Source organism: Syngnathus scovelli, chromosome 5, assembly GCF_024217435.2.
Source record: "Syngnathus scovelli strain Florida chromosome 5, RoL_Ssco_1.2, whole genome shotgun sequence".
NCBI classification, from domain to species: domain Eukaryota; kingdom Metazoa; phylum Chordata; class Actinopteri; order Syngnathiformes; family Syngnathidae; genus Syngnathus; species Syngnathus scovelli.
Window position 1 is genome coordinate 11319172 of NC_090851.1, and position 20406 is coordinate 11339577.

General features: G+C 41.2%; 12 non-coding genes across 12 annotated transcripts; all 12 read left to right on the plus strand.

Moving 5' to 3' along the window:
• Window positions 1-14077: 14077 nt before the first annotated feature.
• trnan-guu (transfer RNA asparagine (anticodon GUU)) lies at window positions 14078-14151 on the plus strand. Its single transcript has one exon. It is a non-coding gene; the product is annotated as a tRNA-Asn (tRNA).
• A 366-nt stretch (window positions 14152-14517) lies between these two features.
• On the plus strand, window positions 14518-14591 carry trnan-guu (transfer RNA asparagine (anticodon GUU)). The gene has a single exon. It is a non-coding gene; the product is annotated as a tRNA-Asn (tRNA).
• Window positions 14592-14955: 364 nt separating this feature from the next.
• Window positions 14956-15029, plus strand: trnan-guu (transfer RNA asparagine (anticodon GUU)). The gene has a single exon. It is a non-coding gene; the product is annotated as a tRNA-Asn (tRNA).
• A 366-nt stretch (window positions 15030-15395) lies between these two features.
• On the plus strand, window positions 15396-15469 carry trnan-guu (transfer RNA asparagine (anticodon GUU)). Its single transcript has one exon. It is a non-coding gene; the product is annotated as a tRNA-Asn (tRNA).
• A 364-nt stretch (window positions 15470-15833) lies between these two features.
• trnan-guu (transfer RNA asparagine (anticodon GUU)) lies at window positions 15834-15907 on the plus strand. The gene has a single exon. It is a non-coding gene; the product is annotated as a tRNA-Asn (tRNA).
• A 364-nt stretch (window positions 15908-16271) lies between these two features.
• On the plus strand, window positions 16272-16345 carry trnan-guu (transfer RNA asparagine (anticodon GUU)). The gene has a single exon. It is a non-coding gene; the product is annotated as a tRNA-Asn (tRNA).
• A 744-nt stretch (window positions 16346-17089) lies between these two features.
• On the plus strand, window positions 17090-17163 carry trnan-guu (transfer RNA asparagine (anticodon GUU)). The gene has a single exon. It is a non-coding gene; the product is annotated as a tRNA-Asn (tRNA).
• Window positions 17164-17527: 364 nt separating this feature from the next.
• On the plus strand, window positions 17528-17601 carry trnan-guu (transfer RNA asparagine (anticodon GUU)). The gene has a single exon. It is a non-coding gene; the product is annotated as a tRNA-Asn (tRNA).
• A 941-nt stretch (window positions 17602-18542) lies between these two features.
• trnan-guu (transfer RNA asparagine (anticodon GUU)) lies at window positions 18543-18615 on the plus strand. Its single transcript has one exon. It is a non-coding gene; the product is annotated as a tRNA-Asn (tRNA).
• Window positions 18616-18979: 364 nt separating this feature from the next.
• On the plus strand, window positions 18980-19053 carry trnan-guu (transfer RNA asparagine (anticodon GUU)). Its single transcript has one exon. It is a non-coding gene; the product is annotated as a tRNA-Asn (tRNA).
• A 364-nt stretch (window positions 19054-19417) lies between these two features.
• On the plus strand, window positions 19418-19491 carry trnan-guu (transfer RNA asparagine (anticodon GUU)). The gene has a single exon. It is a non-coding gene; the product is annotated as a tRNA-Asn (tRNA).
• A 122-nt stretch (window positions 19492-19613) lies between these two features.
• trnan-guu (transfer RNA asparagine (anticodon GUU)) lies at window positions 19614-19687 on the plus strand. Its single transcript has one exon. It is a non-coding gene; the product is annotated as a tRNA-Asn (tRNA).
• The last annotated feature ends 719 nt before the right edge of the window (window positions 19688-20406 follow it).

The window sequence follows — 20406 nt, forward strand, 5'->3', positions numbered from 1 at the left end:
ACATGAATATCATTTTTTTTAAACAACTCATGCCTACATGTTTAAAGTGCCTTTCACCACACCTTGATAACAAACTGATGATGAATTATTTTGTCCCTGATCTTTTCTTTTTAGGAAAGAGAAAGACAATTCCAGCAACCAGCGCCCATCGTGCTCTGCCCGTCCACCTGCATTTAAACTCTTTTTTTGTGTTTTGTTTTTGTTTTGTTTGTCTTTTATTGACCTAGCCTTTTCGTTTATATATTTTTCAGATCATGTTCTTCGGATCCATTTTTAAATAAAAACATTGTTTTCGTTAATATGGAATATTTATTGAAAACAAAAAATTTCACTATGAATAGTGAAATGAAGTCAGCACATTTTTCTGGAGCACTTATTCTCAAACAACTTTTTGACTAACTTTTCTCTCTTTGGACGTACAGCAATACCAAAAAATGTATATTTAAAATGAACGCCAAAAACCTGTGTATGACGTTAATTGACAAAACCGAAAATGAGACATTTTAGCTACAATTCCAGTTATAGTTAGTTGAATGAGCAAATACATTGTTCCGATTAGTTTTATTTTCAAAAGAAAAAATATTTTTATTATACTCCATTAACAAAAACATTGTAGAGATTTTTTTCTTTTTTTTACTGTAATAACCTTGGTGTGGACTTTCATCTGTGTCTTGTCTATTTGCTACTTAGAGGTCTTAGGTCCCATGGGTACCTCTCTTCAAATAAGCGATGACAGTGAAGACAGCCTAATCTCCGCTCTGTCTCTCCTGGTGACTCACTTCCTCCAGTGTACATCCATTGACATGTCTGTGGCTTCAGCACCATGCACATAATGAATCTCAATGATCAAGTACGTGTCAGAGACCTTTTACCTGTGCTGTACAAATGTACTTGTGAATATGAATCACCTACACTGGGTGTCACTGACCATTTGAAACTCGCACTCAGGCAAGAGTGTGAATGCTAAATATCTCCTCATTGCACTCTGATGTGCCACATCTCCGTCAGCCTGAGGGACAATGGGGCGGATCCACGCACATTGCAGATCATGAGTTATGAGCATGCATGAATGTCAGCTTGACTCACCGGTGCATTCATCATTTTTGCACACTAACACAGCAAACAGTCAGGATGCATAAGCACATGACCTGCTAAATGGACCTGGTCGTAATACCGTAATTTCCGGACTATAAACCGCACCCGATTATAAACCGCACCAGCTAAAATTCAGCGATATTTCAGTTTTTTTTCTTACATAAACCGCACCGGACTATAAGCCGCACGTGCACACGAGTTTTTTTTACAAAGAAAGTCAGTACATAGAAAGCCTCTTTAACGTTTTAATAACATACTTGAACATGTCTTTCTAAACATTGCCTGTGACGCAGCAGTAGTACCGCAGCAACGCGGAAGTGTGCACGCGGGTTATTAGCAAAGAAAGACTGGACACAGAAAGTTTTTTTAAAGCTTTAATAACATACCTTAACATTTCTTTCCAAAGACTGCCTGTGACGCGGCAGTAATACCGCAGCAACACGGAAGTAACACAGCACTAATAGGGTTTGATTAAATAAAACACCGGTAAACCGGTAAAAGTCACTGAGACGCGGCGGTAACACAGCAGCAACACAGCAGCAACACGGTAGCATAGCACTAACAGGGCTGGTTAAAAAAAACATAAAACGTAAAAGTAAAAAAAGAGCCGTCTTCATCTTCCTCCTGTGCACTGAAACCATCGAAGTCTTCCTCCTTAGTGTCCGATTGGAATAGATATCCTTCGCCTCACATTTTCTCAGTCTCTCTTTCGTCGTCGCTTTTATGCATTTCTTCGAGTGTGATGAGGATCTGTTCATGCTAATCTTATTCATGCACGAAGCGCTAAATTACATTAAACTAGCGAGCGACACGTATAGCTTAAAAGCGGCATCATATGCATTTCTTTTGTCCCCCATAATGATGGTTTGTGTATAAAAGCTTCCTTTCAGTAATGTCCGTCTTGATCGCGTTCTGCGTGATGCGCGAAATGTTGTAAACACAAACTAGCACGTCTTCTTCGGCGCATTATCTCTTCTTCGCCTGTCTCGCTCTTGCTTCCTGCTAGAGCGCCCCCTGGAGGCCGGAGGCCGTAAAAATCCATCAGTACGCCGCGCCGCCATAAAAGTTCACATTCATTACAACTTGTTTTTGGTGAGCAAAATGTTGGAAGAATTGAATTTAAATGCTGATTGATTGGGTTTTAATACAACGCAGATGGTCCAAACAGTGCCACTGCTCTGTGTAATCTCTGAGTCACATGGCAGAGTAAGAGAAAGGGTTTAGAGCACAGGTGTCAAACTCAAGGCCCGGGGGCCAGATACGGCCCGCCACATCATTCTACGTGGCCCGCGAAGACAAAGTGTGCCATTACTAGAATTGCAAATTGTCTTCACTTTTAATAATATCTTTTTTAAAAAACATCTGACCAGTTTTTACTCGTCTGATTGGAAAACGAGTTATTTGTCAGTTTGTTTTGTAGCTTTTACTGTATATAATAGTGTTAAGAGTAAAAGTGATCAAGTCATCACAAAAATCACGGAAAAAATCTTATATAAGCCGCACCTGACTATAAGCCGCAGGGTCCAAAATTTTGGAAAAAAGTCGTGGCTTATCGTCCGGAAATTACGGTACTATACTTCTGCCTGTCACCATGTTATGACCAGTTAAGTGAAAATATATACGTAATTTGTCATGGCACAGCTGATGGTCTCTAGTTGCACACTTAAATGCACACATTGGGTGGAAATCATTATTCTAGAATAACTGAAAACTGAGTAATAAATGCAGGCTTTGTTAACATTTATCTATACTTATCTGGCATACCGGTAGCAACCACAAGTTCTAATGAAAACACATAGAATGTTTGTCTTCTGATCCAAACGTTACCTTAAAATGTCAGCTTCATACCTCACATCATTCAAATTTTTAAGGAGGTAGTCATTTAAGTGCCTGTTTATGAATTCAAGTGGGTTGTGTTCTAAAAGCAATGCATTTTTTTTTAACACCTCCCACCACACACATCATCATAATGCCCATAGACAGGGGAGCAATATCACATAAAAAGCATCTAGAAATGTGATTTTGCTAAGTTTGCTAAAGAAGACTGTTTTATTCTGCTGGTACCTGTTTATACACTTCGGGCTCACTACAGTAAAATTGAGTTGGACGAATCAACAGGAGATGATTCACTTTTTATGCTTTCACCTTTTTAACCAAATCTGATTTCTAAGCAAGTCTGACCTTGATCACACTGAAAAATGTACTCATAATTTTAGTCCCCTCCTTTTTTTGTCATTTTTCACAGCATGGAAAGAAAATGTTTAGAACGTCTTTTCAATTGAAGGTCAAATAAGTTCTAAAATAAATTCTTAGATGCACAGAAGATGCTGTTCAGTCATATTTGTATTCATAGATTTGTAGTACAGTTACATAGTATGTGTCATGTGGGACAAAGAGTGGGAAAGAGGAAATCAAGCTTTAGAGTTGAAAGTTACAGCATGTCGATATAGATCAGATTTTTTGGAATAATACATACTCATATGGGGAATGGGATTGGGGTCGATCTGTTCTCTGTATTGTTTTCAATCCCCTTGCTGACAGATCAAACCATGAATCCACAAGCACAATATGGCTAACTCATACAATACCAGGCTTGCAACCTTGGCGTGACAAAAAAGAATGAATGAATGTGAACAGAAATCCTTACTAGGTACTTGATTTAGCTCACATATATCCACTGTTTTCCACAACGATGAAAATGCTAATCTTTATAAAAAATATGGTCAGGGGTCCTCAACTATAGTGGAAAGTCACCTTGGGGACTGGACACTTAAATAAAAAGTAAATAGAAATAAAATGATGGCATAACATTCTTATTTGATGTTAATTGTTTATATAAACATTGTATTTTCTCTTTGGTTCTCATAATTGGTTGAATCCAGTCGCGGAATGGTGAGACAGCCAGCCAGTTGATGATCGCTGTTCTAAGGACTTTGGAAATGAAAGATTAAAATTTGAGTCGTCTAGTGGACAAAAATTAGAGATGCTACTCTATTACCATAGGTCCTAAACACCCACTGCCCCCCCACTAACCTTAGTGCAAGAGGCACTGAACTGTGCACTCCTTTACACTGACTTCTCTCCTTGCATGCCTGCATGTGTATGATACAGTTCCAGGAGCAAAAATATATGAGGTGTGATTTGAAAATCCCCTACAGAGTAATGATAATCAGAATGAATTAACATATTGGTAGTAACTCTCCTTTTTATTTGACCCCCCCCCCCCCCCGCCCCCCCCACTCCACAAAACCACACACACACAAACACACACACAGACACACTCGACACACACACACACGCAAACGCACACACGCACACAAACACACACACCTTAACCAATGGTTTTCAAAGCTCCAAGAGCCCCTCACTTGTTCTTATGAGCCTGTGTAAATTGAATGCTGTGAATCAGGGCTGTCTGTTATTACATGTGACTAGTGGGAGGAAAAGAGAGAAAGGAAGTACAGGAAAGACACTCTGCTGAAATGAAGGGGACTGCACTGCACATCCCTGCAGTTTTATGGGCTTGTGTCTTACCAAGATATATCACCAGCTGTCCACATAATACCATAATGTACACAAGCGTGTGTGTGTATGCGTGCGTGTGTGTGTGTGTGTGTGTGCGTGTGTGTGTGTGTGTGTGTGTGTGTGTGCGTGCGTGTGTGTGTGTGTGTGTGTGTGTGCGAGCAGGTGTGTGTGTGCAAGTGCGGGTATGTAATACAGGTCTCTGTCCAGTCCATGTTATGCACTAAAATTGTGTGTAACTTGCTCCTCATCAGTGTCATCTGGTGATTTGGTACTCTTTCACAGGACGTACGTACATGTACAGGTGTGAAAATCTGTTAAACAATGAAATTGGTCAATGTTGTCAAACGCTTTTTTTTTTTTTACAAAGGGGGAGAGGATAGTCACCATTGTGGATGAAGATAATGTAAATATAGATTTTGTAGTGAGCATGTGTGTGAGAAAATGTGAGCTGGAGGGTGAATTAGGAGTGAACATGAGATATAGAGAGAGTGATGCTGAGCGATAAGTGCATAAACAGAGTGAGAGAGAGAGTCACAGAGAGGCCAGATGAGGGAGTGGAGATGATGGGCTGGCAGTTTCCAAGCACCAGGCTGTTTTTCAGGGCTGTCAAGCACATTGTGAAGCATTGTTTGAAAGGCCCAGGCTGATGGCTGACATATTCGCCATGATTCTCGCTTGCCAGGCTGCTGTCCACTGCCCTAGACTCAGACACATGGGCTAAAATAGGCCAGTCTGTGTGTGTGTGTGTGTGTGTGTGTGTGTGTGTGTGCGTGCGTGCGTGCGTGCGTGCGTGCGTGCGTGCGTGCGTGCGTGCGTGCGTGCGTGCGTGCGTGCGTGCGTGCGTGCGTGTGTGTGTGTGTGTGTGTGTGTGTGTGTGCGTGCGTGTGTGTGTTTGTGTGTGTGTGCATTGGTCACTGAAGGGTAATTGGCTGACCTTGACCCATCAGGGTGTCTGAGATGAGCAAAAGTGAAGGGAGAGGGAAGCGAAGCAGGGAGCCTGGCAATACATTTTTCTCCCACATCAGTGTATTTATGTCAGTGGCACTTCACTCTGGCATTTGACTCTTACAACTTGAAAATGTGAGGCCACACACGCACTCTACTGTGATAAAATACACTTAATGTGCACGCACAATAACGTACTGATGCACGGTGGATGCTCACTGTATACGGACACCAATTGATAGCTCACTCCAAAGCAATCATTGATCAACGTTCACTTATTGGATGAGTTAGTGTTAATGTCTTCACCACCACTGATGAGGGCCATCATTTAAAGGTGCCATGCTGCTTTTATTCTCTAATCCGTCACACAGCGTTGTGTAAGCATTTCTGGTCTTCCTTTAGTTTTTGTACCTTGCCGTTTGTAATGCTATTCTACCCATAAATCGTGGAATGAGTTCTTGAGTTCCCCCAATGACTTGGAATGATCATTAGTTACTGGTGGTGAATTACAGTGCATAAAGCTGTTAAGCAACACATCTCAAAGGACGTTCTCTATTAAACTCAGATATATTTTCCATGGCATATTTAACTTTAGTTCAATCTTATTTAAGTAGCTGTATCTACTTGGTTTCCCTTACAAAATAAAATTCAATATCTTCTTTTCATATTCTTCAAAATCAGCAGCAAAACCGTTTTAAATCTGGTTTTGATAAGGGGAAAATAAAAGCTAAATGAAGAGCTAAGTGATGAATTGAAGAGGCTAAAGGACAGAACCTTGAGGAATTTGTCAGGTTACAGGGAAGGATCAGATTTAAAAGATTTGAGCTAGATAAAGTGGGAGCGCTGTGGTGTGAAACCAGTGAAGGGGTGCATGTGAGATACCAATAGCAGAGTTAACTGAGGAGGATGGAGTGTCAGATGGTATTGAATGCTGCGCTCAAGTAGGATGAAGATGCAAATGAGACCGAAATCAGTTTAAATGAGAAGTTCTTTGCTGTGGTATGGACAGAAGCGGAACTGGAAGTGCTCATATACGTAGGCTGATAAGGGTAAGGTGGGAGTGAAGTTGAGAAGAATCTTTGACAGCAAAGGCAAACTCAAGACGAGGTAAATATTAGTCAAGTTACTGGCATCAAACTGTTTTTTATTTTTATTTTTTATCCAGAATGGTGGCTGCAATTTTGAATAAAGAAGTAACAGTACGAGAGATTAGGATGAATGGTTGGTGGCAGTTATAAGAGGCAACAAAGAGGAAACGCATGATTTGATGAGGGTTGTAGGGGAGAGGCTAAAGCTGGCGCGTACACATGGTTATGATGATATAGACTGCTGGAGACAAATACCTTACAAACTTGGCCAATATTCTGATATCAGAAATTCTTGGATGATCAGGAAGTAGAGAAAAGGTTAATGGCATGGAAAACATTCTGGTGGAGGAGGAAGTGAGACTAAACACAACTGCTTTACAATAGTGTGAATGCTGTCATTGGAAAAATGTGTTTTAGAGTTGTGGGTGTCAGTTGAGTAGGTGGGAGTCAGGAGGATACTACGTTTTATCGAGCAGGGATAATATTCATTCATCATCCAAACCGCTATTCTCCTGAGGGTCGTGGGCCTGCTGAAGCCTATCCCAGCAGTCTTTGGGCTGTGGGTGGGGTACACCCTAAACTGGTTGCCAGCCAATTACAGGGTACACATAGATGGACAACAGTTCACGCTCACACTCACACCTACGGGCAATTTGGAGTGGTCACTCGGCGTCCCATGCATGTTTTTTGGGAAGTGGGAGGAAACCAGAGGACCCACACAGGCACGGGGAGAACATACAAACTTCACACAGGAAGAAATTGAACCTTGCACTTCTGAACTGTGAAGCGGACCTTCTAACCAGTGCAACACCGTTCCGCCACAGGGAGAATAGTGTTTTGTAATTTCCTCTGTTTGAGGATATACATAAGTCCAGCGTAATATTGTGAATTGGTAGTGGAAGGAATTACACTGATCCTGAGACAAACAAGCATCATCTGATGAAATGTCACAGTGCCATCCTATAAGGTCTAACCATCACTGGGCTTCACACATTATCCTCACTGGTTGAAAGCTAAGTGAGCTAACTGCTAGACTAAAAATCAGAGCTGCCAGCGCTCTCTCGTTAAGGCATCATCTCTTTTATTCGCCCAGCTTTGCTTGCCTCCATAACACAGACGCTGCCTTTTAGAGTTTGAGGAAACTTAATCATGTTAAAATTGAATTCACAAATAATTGCCATCTTTGTTTGTCTTTGTTTTCACTGAGCAGTCACATACAATACAAAGATAATTATTTGGAAATTATTTTATGAACCTTCTGACATTCAATATCAATGTATCTTGAAAGGTTGCCCTCTCAGGCTACCACGTCAGTAAGCTACTCAGGTTCACCCACGAAAAACATCAAGATTAACAAAAATTAAAGCTACTAGAGCCTTGCAGTCCATTTCCCCAATATGTGTAACATATTTCTTCTAGAAATAACATTATCTTTTCAGTGGTCATTTTTTCAAACACAGTAACAGCCACTTCTGTTTAGACGGCATTTCTGTGAAATATATTTATTTTTGTTAAGTGTTATTTTTATTTGATCTGACTAAAAGATGATTTTTATAAAAACTAAAACGTTGTGAATGTGTATTTCATACTTTTACCACTGCAATTTTTAGCATGTGAAATGTTTTGCGAGTCCACTCTATGAAAAGTGCTGCATTTACTACCTTATTTTCCCGTCTACTTTCTACTCATCCATGACCATGAACAAATAGAAGTGGTACAATATAAATGAATGCATGTTGAGTGTTCCTTCTGGTGTGTGGTTCATGATATTGTTAATAATGTTCTTATCCTCTACCTCCCGCAGGTTCTCATTTCTGACAGATATAGGGGGACAGCTGTTGATGACAAACCAGCAGAAATAACTGTGTAACTTCCTACTCTAATCGATACAGCTAGGTACCAAGGGCTACATCTGTGAGTGTGCGCGTGTGTGGATATCAATGTACTGTTGTGTACTGATCAGCTAGTGGCTGAAATGGCAAATCTACCTCTGCCATCAATGGAAGAGAACAGAATATAAACCACGTAACAACCCCCACCCGCCAACAGTCAGTCCATAGTTCTCCCCCTTATCAAATTTGTTATTCACCCTACTCTCTGCCGGTGTGCCATCCCTGGCTTCCACATGTAATCTGAGTAAAATGGAAAGGAGCAGTGTGACAAGGGGGTTCATAAAGCCTGGTTTAGCTTGTGTAACCGTGAGCAGACCGAGAGAGACATTTGATAATGAAATTTTCCTTCCTGTTTATCCTAGGGTCTTGCTCTCTCGTAGGCTGAAACATGCACAGGCAGGCAAAACAAAGCCAATGCAAACGCACACATAGACACACACGCACACACATAAATATACCCAGATGTCTATATACTGTCTGTGATGCTATTATGTATATTGAGTATTATATCAAGAAAGAACTGGAATCGTCTCAAAGGATTAAAAAAAAAAAAAGTCGAGCCTAAGGAGGCACTAAGGAGGCTAATGGCCAACTGCCTTGACTCTCAAAGAATTTTCACTAATTTGTTGGTTTTATGAGATTAACTCTCCAATAGTTCTTCCACGGCTTTGAAAGCTCCACACGGGTCTAGATTCATAAAGCAGATTTTGGAGGGAGGTCATTCTCATTGCAATAATTTTAATAGACTATAGACTAAAAAACATCACCACTGAAATACCATGCACCCACCCACCCCAACCCCTAACAACAAATTAACAAATCTTGACAAAGTGTATGCAATTTAGCTGAGAGCAAGGCTTAACATTTGAAGAGTTACAGGATTTAACCCATTTTCATTTATGTCACCCATTTCTCTATATCTGGTACAGAGGCCAAGACATCATGGTGACATTAACATAAGAGCATGAAAAAAAGATTACAAAACTGGATTAGGGCTAATGACTTTAAAAGCAAACCATGAGAGAAGTAACACATTGGAAACATTATTTGCATGTGTCTTCCAATAATCATTTAAAATAAAATTCCTTGGCATGCTTGGCGTGGGTTTGAGCATGTGCTAAGTGATTTCTCTCCACGACTGTGTTGTTGCTATGGTGACAGTTTTTAAACATTTGCCCGTCTACCCCAGAATCATATTTTGCACACTCTTGGCTTGTTTACAGCTTTAAATAAACTCTGTTAAATGAGAGACATTCAGTGCTCAGACACATTCTTAGATGTGCCGAATTTTAATTATAATCCTATAACTTTAGTGCTTAAGTTCAGTAAATGGCAAACAAGGAGGGACTGTTTTGAGTGACACTGTACCAGAAGCTGAATGAGAGAACAAAGCACAAGGAAGGTATGTTTGTGGGGGATACATTATTTTTCAAGCACACATTATAGAATATGCGTCTGTGACACAGACCTTTTCTTTGGATGCCCAAATGTACAATGAAGCTGGACCTACTCAACTGCCTCTGTGAGGAAAGACTTTACTGCCATCTTGTGGTAAGAGAAGTAACAGCATACAGATTTAGGAATAGGATAGTAGCTCATTGTGTGGACATAACAAACAATTAGCCACCCACGGAGACCCTGTTGAACAGACGCCAGTATTTAGTACCCCAAAACTATTAGCTACCATCTACATTCTTTATGAATTTGCATGTGAGTATATATCAGGAACACAGACACACAGATACAAATAGACATTTACGCACACACAGACACAGACACCACAAACAGACATACACACAGAAACACACACACACTACTTTTTATAATACCTTCAGTCTCGAACAAAATGATCCCATTACATTCCCTCACCTTAACGAGCCATTTAAATGAAGGTTCTGTCTTTCGATGTAACTTGTCAATGTCAGTCTTTATGTAATTTGTGAAACAAAAAAAAAACCCAACAATCTCCCAAGGTCTGCTGTCCACTAAAATGGCCTTAAAGTGATTAATACATATGACATATGCACAACTTGGTCCATTTGTAACCGATACATGGTTGTTTATTGATTCTGTCCTGTGTGGTAATCATTATTTGAACCCTTTACTTGCCTGAGCGCATCACTCTCATTCCATTTTCTATTTATAGCCTGATGGGCTGCTATTATTTCTTCCCTTTTTTGACGATGACCACAGTCACACTTCTGAAATTGTGAACAAACATTGTTCAATCCAGTCAAGATGCAAATGTCTGCCTTGTCTCATTTCCTGTCTCTTTTTCCCTCCTCTATGATTCCCCCCTCAAAGTGCAGTCTTCTAAACCCCGCAATTTACCTTCCTTTTCTAGCGAAACAGGACACGTGTTGTCCTGAATAGGATGTTTCCTGGGATCCTGTGCTGACATGTGGTAACTAACAGGCATTTTACAAAATAAAGAATTTTACCAAACTAAAACTGCGACTAAAATGGTGGATGCTGATGATTAATTGCCATTCTGATAACCACTGGCTATGTGTAAAATGACCTACTGTACACAAACATAAAAACACTGGATTGGGAGTGTGAGGATGCAGTGGTAGTTATGACCAACTGAGTGGAACCATTTTTCATCTGTCAGTACGACATCATAAGACCAGAAATCCTCACAACAAATATAGAGAATAATGGTTTATGACCTTTTGCTTGAACCCCTTTTGATCCACTCTGAAGTCTTGGCCTCATATACACTCGCTTATCCCCCCATGACAACACACACACAAACACACACACACGCACACACATTTAAATATAGTTAAAATTACTTATTAAGGATGGCAGCAAAAGAGGTCTCAACATATAATTATACTGCATGTTGACATATAGTACAACAGAATGTCATGTATTTTGAAAATTGAGACCAATACTATCCAGGTGGGACATTAACACATTACTCATGATTGTAACAAAAGTGGAAAATATCAACATGTGGAGTGTAAAGTCAGCAGAATAATCAGCCATTTATTTACCTGTGCTCATAAAACAAAACTCTTGACGTATGCATCCACTCGGGTTACCTTGTCACACGTTAGTTCTGATCAGAACTGACAAAATTCATAAGAATAAAAATCTGCTTCAGAGTACGCAAGTGGCACAGAGATTCAAAGGAGCTCGAATAAAAGGTGATGGACGAGGAAGTGAATGAGGAAAAGGGCAAGAAAAAAAATCAGCACAAATTAAATGAAATTGGAACAACCATTCTACACCATGTCCTTGTTCATGGGATGACAATGAGAGAAACATGCCGAGTCTAACCTAAATCGATCAAATTCTCTGTGGCAGAAAATTATTTCTCATTGTACAGCATTTGATATGGCAATGTAGTGTGTGATGCGAATAAAGTTCTCTGGCTGGACCCCGCAAAAAGACAAGATATCTGACTTTGCAATAATGTGCTTGTCATTTTTGTTTTATTCATGAAGTTATGAATGTAGTATTTATAGATACCATTTTCACTATTTCTTTTTATTCTAAATTCTTAATCTTATGAGACATTTTACACAATTATTTGCTTACAACAATTTTAGAAAAGGGCCTCATTTATTCCGTACCCTGACGCGCCAAGCATGTTCTGTATTGACATGACTTTAATGTGGAAAAACTTGGCAGCAGTGACCTCACCCCATCACACACCTTTGGGATTATCACGAACAGATAATATGAGCCAGGCTCTGTCTTCCAACGCCAGTAACCTCTGATTTAACAAATGCTGAATGAATGGGCAGCTGTTCCCACAGAAATAGTCCAAAATCTGTTATAGCTGCAAAAGCGGTGCAACTAACCATTATCTTTCTCATTTTATTCCGTGCATGTAAAATGTATATCTATCACGTGCAATATAATTAATTCAAGGAGCAGAAAAATGTAGACCACGCTCTCTGATCAGAACACATCACACCTTGCAACCCAGTTTATGATAAACAAATGTGGAATACACCAGTGTCATTAACCCGAAGCTTGAGGTAACAATTAAAACTATTGTGGCTGTAATCTTTTTAAAATGTTTCGATGTGATTGGAATCCTGAAGCCAGATTATTTTCATAAAGAGGGCCAAAACCTCGGTTGAGTTATTATCGCTGAAAGCGCCAACTGTGCATGTGTGCGTGTGTGAGACCGTGAGGTAGAGAGACAGACAGAGGCAGAGTGATAGAGCAAGAATAGTACATGCAGTGACTCCTGATGCATCTCCTATAACCATGATGATGTGCAGCTATGTATTCATTCATTAAAGCCTAACCTTGTTGACTGGTCACCAGTTCATCGGAGGACACGAACAACCGTTCACGCTTACGTTCAAATATATGAGCTTTTTTTTTCTTCAATTATTTTACTGTGCATGATTTAGAAATTTGGGAGGAATTTAGCATCTTCAAAGAGACTACTGTTGTGGAAATGAGAGGAAAAAAAAAAAACTTGCTTGATGCCCATAACTGTTTAACTTTACAATAGAGAGAACAATCATGATCTTTTTTGCCTTTTTTTTACGGTTAAGAATGCTTCAATGTCATCTTTGTCTTATGTTGTAATATGCTAATGTATACAAGAAAAGGTCCAATTTTAATAGATCTAATATTGGCTGACTTATTAATAGGTCGGATCTTAAAAGTATCATTTATTTTTTTACATAATCGCAAGTGGCTGCCACATTTGTGGAATTAAAAAAACATTCCATAAGCACTTCAAATGCCTCTTAAATCCTCCACAACAAATTAATTCACAAAAAAGACTGATGATTTAAATACACGACTCCTCTGCCCACACTGCTCTTCATGTGAATAATATCTCATTTATGCTGTTTAAGTTGAAAATTTAGGATGAGTGAAATGTTACAATAATTTTCACACATTGAATTTGAAACCCTTCGGAATTTTGACCCGTACGAGCTAATATGACAAATATGAATAGGAAAAATAATGAAGCAATGTGGTTTTACTCTAATTTAACTTTAAGGTTCTTGTTTTTAAACCGGATGTTCCATGCAAAAATATATATATATATATATAAAAAAGGGCTTTATTTTCTTATTTACTACTAATGTTATTTTATTTTGAAATCTATTTCGAAGAACTCATCATCCAGTTTTCAAAATTCTTGATGAGTCGTACTCAGGTTAAAAGGACATTCCAACCATCCATCTATAACAGTTCAACAACATTTGGCTTTCTTTACCAATGGTTGTTCGTCTCTGTGTGCTCCGGGATTGGCTGGCAACCAGTTCAGGGTGTCCCCCACCTACTCCCCAATGACTGCTGGGATAGGCCCGCGACCCTCGTGGAGACAAGAGGTACAGATGGATGGATGGATGGATGGATGGATGGATGGATGGATGGATGGATGGATGGATGGATGGATGGATGGATGGATGGATGGATGGATGGATGGATGGATGGAGGGATGGATGGATGGATACCATGTGTCTTTGTCTGTTCCAACTCTAAGCCAATTGGACAATATCAGGTAAGAAGCCTTTAACTTCAGATTACTCTCTTTTGTCACATGTCTCTGTGGCGCAATCGGTTAGCGCGTTCGGCTGTTAACTGAAAGGTTGGTGGTTCGACCCCACCCAGGGACGGATCCCTTTTGTGTTGGGAAGACTTGATGTTTGGATCTGGGTCACAGTCATTTATCCCTGTGGATGGAAACTATGCAAATGTTTTGGTTGCTGAAGAGCACACGATTACCTTGTTCCAAAATATACCCTTAAGTGATACGTTGATTTCAATTTTGTACGTCGAACGTGAATTGGCCTTCCTAACCAATTTTATAGTACTACCCAAAATTCAGATTCACCGCTCTGAGGCCCATGATACAGAATCGGCACCATTATTCTTTCCTAGCTTCTGTGAGACAGAATTCATGTGAGTTCAATCTCATGTGCCCGGTTTAGATACTGCCAGATCAATATCCCTTAAAAACTAAATCAAATGTACAACAGAAGGTCTCTGTGGCGCAATCGGTTAGCGCATTCGGCTGTTAACCGAAAGGTTGGTGGTTCAACCCCACCCAGGGACGGATCCCTTCTGTGTTGGGAAGACTTGATATTTGGATCTGGATCACAGTCATTTATCCCTGTGGATGGAAACTATGCTAATGTTTTGGTTGCTGAAGAGCACACGATTACCTTGTTCCAAAATATACCCTTAAGTGATACGTTGATTTCAATTTTGTACGTCGAACGTGAATTGGCCTTCCTAACCAATTTTATAGTACTACCCAAAATTCAGATTCACCGCTCTGAGGCCCATGATACAGAATCGGCACCATTATTCTTTCCTAGCTTCTGTGAGACAGAATTCATGTGAGTTGAATCTCGTGCCCGGTTTAGATACTGCCAGATCACTATCCCTTAAAAACTAAACCAAATGTAGAACAGAAGGTCTCTGTGGCGCAATCGGTTAGCGCATTCGGCTGTTAACCGAAAGGTTGGTGGTTCAACCCCACCCAGGGACGGATCCCTTTTGTGTTGGGAAGACTTGATGTTTGGATCAGTGTCACAGTCATTTATCCCTGTGGATGGAAACTATGCAAATGTTTTGGTTGCTGAAGAGCACACGATTACCTTGTTCCAAAATATACCCTTACGTGATACGTTTATTTCAATTTTGTACGTCGAACGTGAATTGGCCTTCCTAACCAATGTTATAGTACTACCCAAAATTCAGATTCACCGCTCTGAGGCCCATGATACAGAATCGGCACTATTATTCTTTACTAGCTTCTGTGAGACAGAATTCATGTGAGTTGAATCTCATGTGCCCGGTTTAGATACTGCCAGATCACTATCCCCTAAAACCTAAATCAAATGTACAGCAGAAGGTCTCTGTGGCGCAATCGGTTAGCGCATTCGGCCGTTAACCGAAAGGTTGGTGGTTCAACCCCACCCAGGGACGGATCCCTTTTGTGTTGGGAAGACTTGATGTTTGGATCTGGGTCACAGTCATTTATCCGTGTGGACGGAAACTATGCAAATGTTTTGGTTGCTGAAGAGCACACGATTACCTTGTTCCAAAATATACCCTTACGTGATACGTTGATTTCAATTTTGTACGTCGAACGTGAATTGGCCTTCCTAACCAATTTTATAGTACTACCCAAAATTCAGATTCACCGCTCTGAGGCCCATGATACAGAATCGGCACCATTATTCTTTCCTAGCTTCTGTGAGACAGAATTCATGTGAGTTGAATCTCGTGCCCGGTTTAGATACTGCCAGATCACTATCCCTTAAAAACTAAATCAAATGTAGAACAGAAGGTCTCTGCGGCGCAATCGGTTAGCGCATTCGGCTGTTAACCGAAAGGTTGGTGGTTCAACCCCACCCAGGGACGGATCCCTTTTGTGTTGGGAAGACTTGATGTTTGGATCTGGGTCACAGTCATTTATCCCTGTGGACGGAAGCTATGCAAATGTATTGGTTGCTGAAGAGCACACGATTACCTTGTTCCAAAATATACCCTTACGTGATACGTTGATTTCAACTTTTTTCGTCGAACGTGAATTGGCCTTCCTAACCAATTTTATAGTACTACCCAAAATTCAGATTCACCGCTCTGAGGCCCATGATACAGAATCGGCACCATTATTCTTTCCTAGCTTCTGTGAGACAGAATTCATGTGAGTTGAATCTCGTGCCCGGGCTAGATACTGCCAGATCACTATCCCTTAAAAACTAAATCAAATGTAGAACAGAAGGTCTCTGTGGCGCAATCGGTTAGCGCATTCGGCTGTTAACCGAAAGGTTGGTGGTTCAACCCCACCCAGGGACGGATCCCTTTTGTGTTGGGAAGACTTGATGTTTGGATCTGGGTCACAGTCATTTATCGGTGTGGACGGAAACTATGCAAATGTTTTGGTTGCTGAAGAGCACACGATTACCTTGTTCCAAAATATACCCTTACGTGATACGTTGATTTCAATTTTGTACGTCGAACGTGAATTGGCCTTCCTAACCAATTTTATAGTCCCATCCATCCATCCATTTTCTGAACCGCTTAGTCCCCACGGGGGTCGCGGGCGTGCTGGAGCCTATCCCAGCCGTCATCGGGCAGTAGGCGGGGGACACCCTGAACTGGTTGCCAGCCAATCGCAGGGCACACAGAGACAGACAACCAATCGCACTCACACTCACACCTAGGGACAATTTGGAGTCTTCAATCGGCCTACCAAGCATGTTTTTGGAATGTGGGAGGAAACCGGAGTGCCCGGAGAAAACCCACGCGGGCCCGGGGAGAACATGCAAACTCCACACAGGGAGGGCCGGAGGTGGAATCGAACCCGCACCCTCCTAACTGTGAGGCGGACGTGCTACCCAGTGCGCCACCGAGCCGCCCCAATTTTATAGTACTACCCAAAATTCAGATTCACCGCTCTGAGGCCCATGATACAGAATCGGCACCATTATTCTTTCCTAGCTTCTGTGAGACAGAATTCATGTGAGTTGAATCTCGTGCCCGGTTTAGATACTGCCAGATCACTATCCCTTAAAAACTAAATCAAATGTAGAACAGAAGGTTTTTGTGGCGCAATCGGTTAGCGCATTCGGCTGTTAACCGAAAGGTTGGTGGTTCAACCCCACCCAGGGACGGATCCCTTTTGTGTTGGGAAGACTTGATGTTTGGATCTGGGTCACAGTCATTTATCCCTGTGGACGGAAACTATGCAAATGTATTGGTTGCTGAAGAGCACACGATTACCTTGTTCCAAAATATACCCATACGTGATACGTTGATTTCAATTTTGTACGTCGAACGTGAATTGGCCTTCCTAACCAATTTTATAGTACTACCCAAAATTCAGATTCACCGCTCTGAGGCCCATGATACAGAATCGGCACCATTATTCTTTCCTAGCTTCTGTGAGACAGAATTCATGTGAGTTGAATCTCGTGCCCGGTTTAGATACTGCCAGATCACTATCCCTTAAAAACTAAATCAAATGTAGAACAGAAGGTCTCTGTGGTGCAATCGGTTAGCGCATTTGGCTGTTAACCGAAAGGTTGGTGGTTCAACCCCACCCAGGGACGGATCCCTTTTGTGTTGGGAAGACTTGATGTTTGGATCTGGGTCACAGTCATTTATCCCTGTGGACGGAAACTATGCAAATGTATTGGTTGCTGAAGAGCACACGATTACCTTGTTCCAAAATATACCCTTACGTGATACGTGGATTTCAATTTTGTACGTCGAACGTGAATTGGCCTTCCTAACTTTTCTCCCATCTATCCAAGACTTGTACCTGTCCAGGACCAGGAAACGTGCAAGTAACATCTCAACAGACCCTTCGCACCCAGGTTGCAGCCTGTTTGAACTACTCCCCTCCGGACGCCGTTATAGAGCTCTGTACACTAAAACCAGCAGACACAGAGACAGCTTCTTCCCCCAGGCTGTCGCTCTGATGAACTCACACCACTCTTAGAGTCTCAGAGTCATTACTGTGCAATAACATCCCGCTTGCCACACCTTTTTTTGTCTACACTGTTTGTACTATGTGTCCTCTCTGCATCCATTGCAGCCTGGTCATCCTAGAAGAGGGACCCTCCCATCTGTGGTCTCTTCTCAAGGTTTCTCATTTCCCCTAGCTGGAGTTTTGAGTTTTTCCTTGCCCTCTTGGGAGTTTAAGATCAGGGGGTGTTTGAGAATATCTTTCGTTCTTCACATGTCCTGAGTGTTGTTGTTAGTCACCTAAATGTTGAACAGAGGCTGTGATTTACCGAAGTCAAATTCCTTGTTTGGCACGCTCAAACATGGCGAATAAAAAACTCTTGAATCTTGAATCTCTTGAATCTAACCAATTTTATAGTACTACCCAAAATTCAGATTCACCGCTCTGAGGCCCATGATACAGAATCGGCACCATTATTCTTTCCTAGCTTCTGTGAGACAGAATTCATGTTGAATCTCGTGACCGGTTTAGATACTGCCAGATCACTATCCCTTAAAAACTAAATCAAATGTAGAACAGAAGGTCTCTGTGGCGCAATCGTTAGCGCATTCGGCTGTTAACCGAAAGGTTGGTGGTTCAACCCCACCCAGGGACGGATCCCTTTTGTGTTGGGAAGACTTGATGTTTGGATCTGGGTCACAGTCATTTATCCCTGTGGACGGAAACTATGCAAATGTATTGGTTGCTGAAGAGCACACGATTACCTTGTTCCAAAATATACCCTTACGTGATACGTTGATTTCAACTTTTTTCGTCGAACGTGAATTGGCCTTCCTAACCAATTTTATAGTACTACCCAAAATTCAGATTCACCGCTCTGAGGCCAATGATACAGAATCGGCACCATTATTCTTTCCTAGCTTCTGTGAGACAGAATTCATGTGAGTTGAATCTCGTGCCCGGTTTAGATACTGCCAGATCACTTTCCCTTAAAAACTAAAACAAATGTAGAACAGAAGGTCTCTGTGGCGCAATCGGTTAGCGCATTCGGCTGTTAACCGAAAGGTTGGTGGTTCAACCCCACCCAGGGACGGATCCCTTTTGTGTTGGGAAGACTTGATGTTTGGATCTGGGTCACAGTCATTTATCCCTGTGGACGGAAACTATGCAAATGTATTGGTTGCTGAAGAGCACACGATTACCTTGTTCCAAAATATACCCTTAAGTGATACGTTGATTTCAATTTTGTACGTCGAACGTGAATTGGCCTTCCTAACCAATTTTATAGTACTACCCAAAATTCTGATTCACCGCTCTGAGGCCCATGATACAGAATCGGCACCATTATTCTTTCCTAGCTTCTGTGAGACAGAATTCATGTGAGTTGAATCTCGTGCCCGGTTTAGATACTGCCAGATCACTATCCCTTAAAAACTAAATCAAATGTACAACAGAAGGTCTCTGTGGCGCAATCGGTTAGCGCGTTCGGCTGTTAACCGAGAGGTTGGTGGTTCAACCCCACCCAGGGACGGATCAGTTTTGTATTGGGAAGACTTGATGTTTGGATCAGTGTCACAGTCATTTATCCCTGTGGATGGAAACTATGCAAATGTTTTGGTTGCTGAAGAGCATATATCAAATGTAGAACGGAAGGTCTCTGTGGCGCAATCGGTTAGCGCATTCGGCTGTTAACCGAGAGGTTGGTGGTTCAACCCCACCCAGGGACGTCTATATGTCTCTTCCTTCTATTTGCATCAAAGTCACAGCTTTAACTTTCATTGTGAAAGAAACTACCATAATTTTCGGACTATAAGTCGCACCGGAGTATAAATCGCACCAGCCATAAAATGCACAATAAAGTGAAAAAAAACATATGTAAGTCGCACTGGAGTATAAGTCGCACTTTTGGGGCAAAATCCAATACCAAGAACAGACATGAACCAGCAACAACAGGCTAAACGATACGGTATGCTAATGTGACATATACGCAAACGAGGAGGTGAGAACGGGCCTGAGTAACATTCAGAGTTATTCAAATAAGTATTACATAAATAACACGTTTATCAAACCATCTGTGTCACTCCAATTCATTAAATCCATCGATCGTCATTTATGTAAACAATGCCGCGTATGCGCCACATATGCGCCGCTGACGTCGGACTCGTAAGTTGCATTTCTAATTATTCCACAGACCCATATAACGATATATAAAGTATATTTCAAATAACTATCATATAACAACAATATTATCAAACCATCTGTGTCACTCCTAATCATTAAATCCATCGATTAAATTCCCCATCCTTTATGTCAACAACGCCGCGTGCGCGCCGCACAGCTCTAGTATACACCTATATTGTAGTGTTAACAAAGTACCAGGAAACACTTGGGTTTGGTAAACGGCTCTTTATTTAACAAAACGAGCCAACAACAACTGAACTGCAAC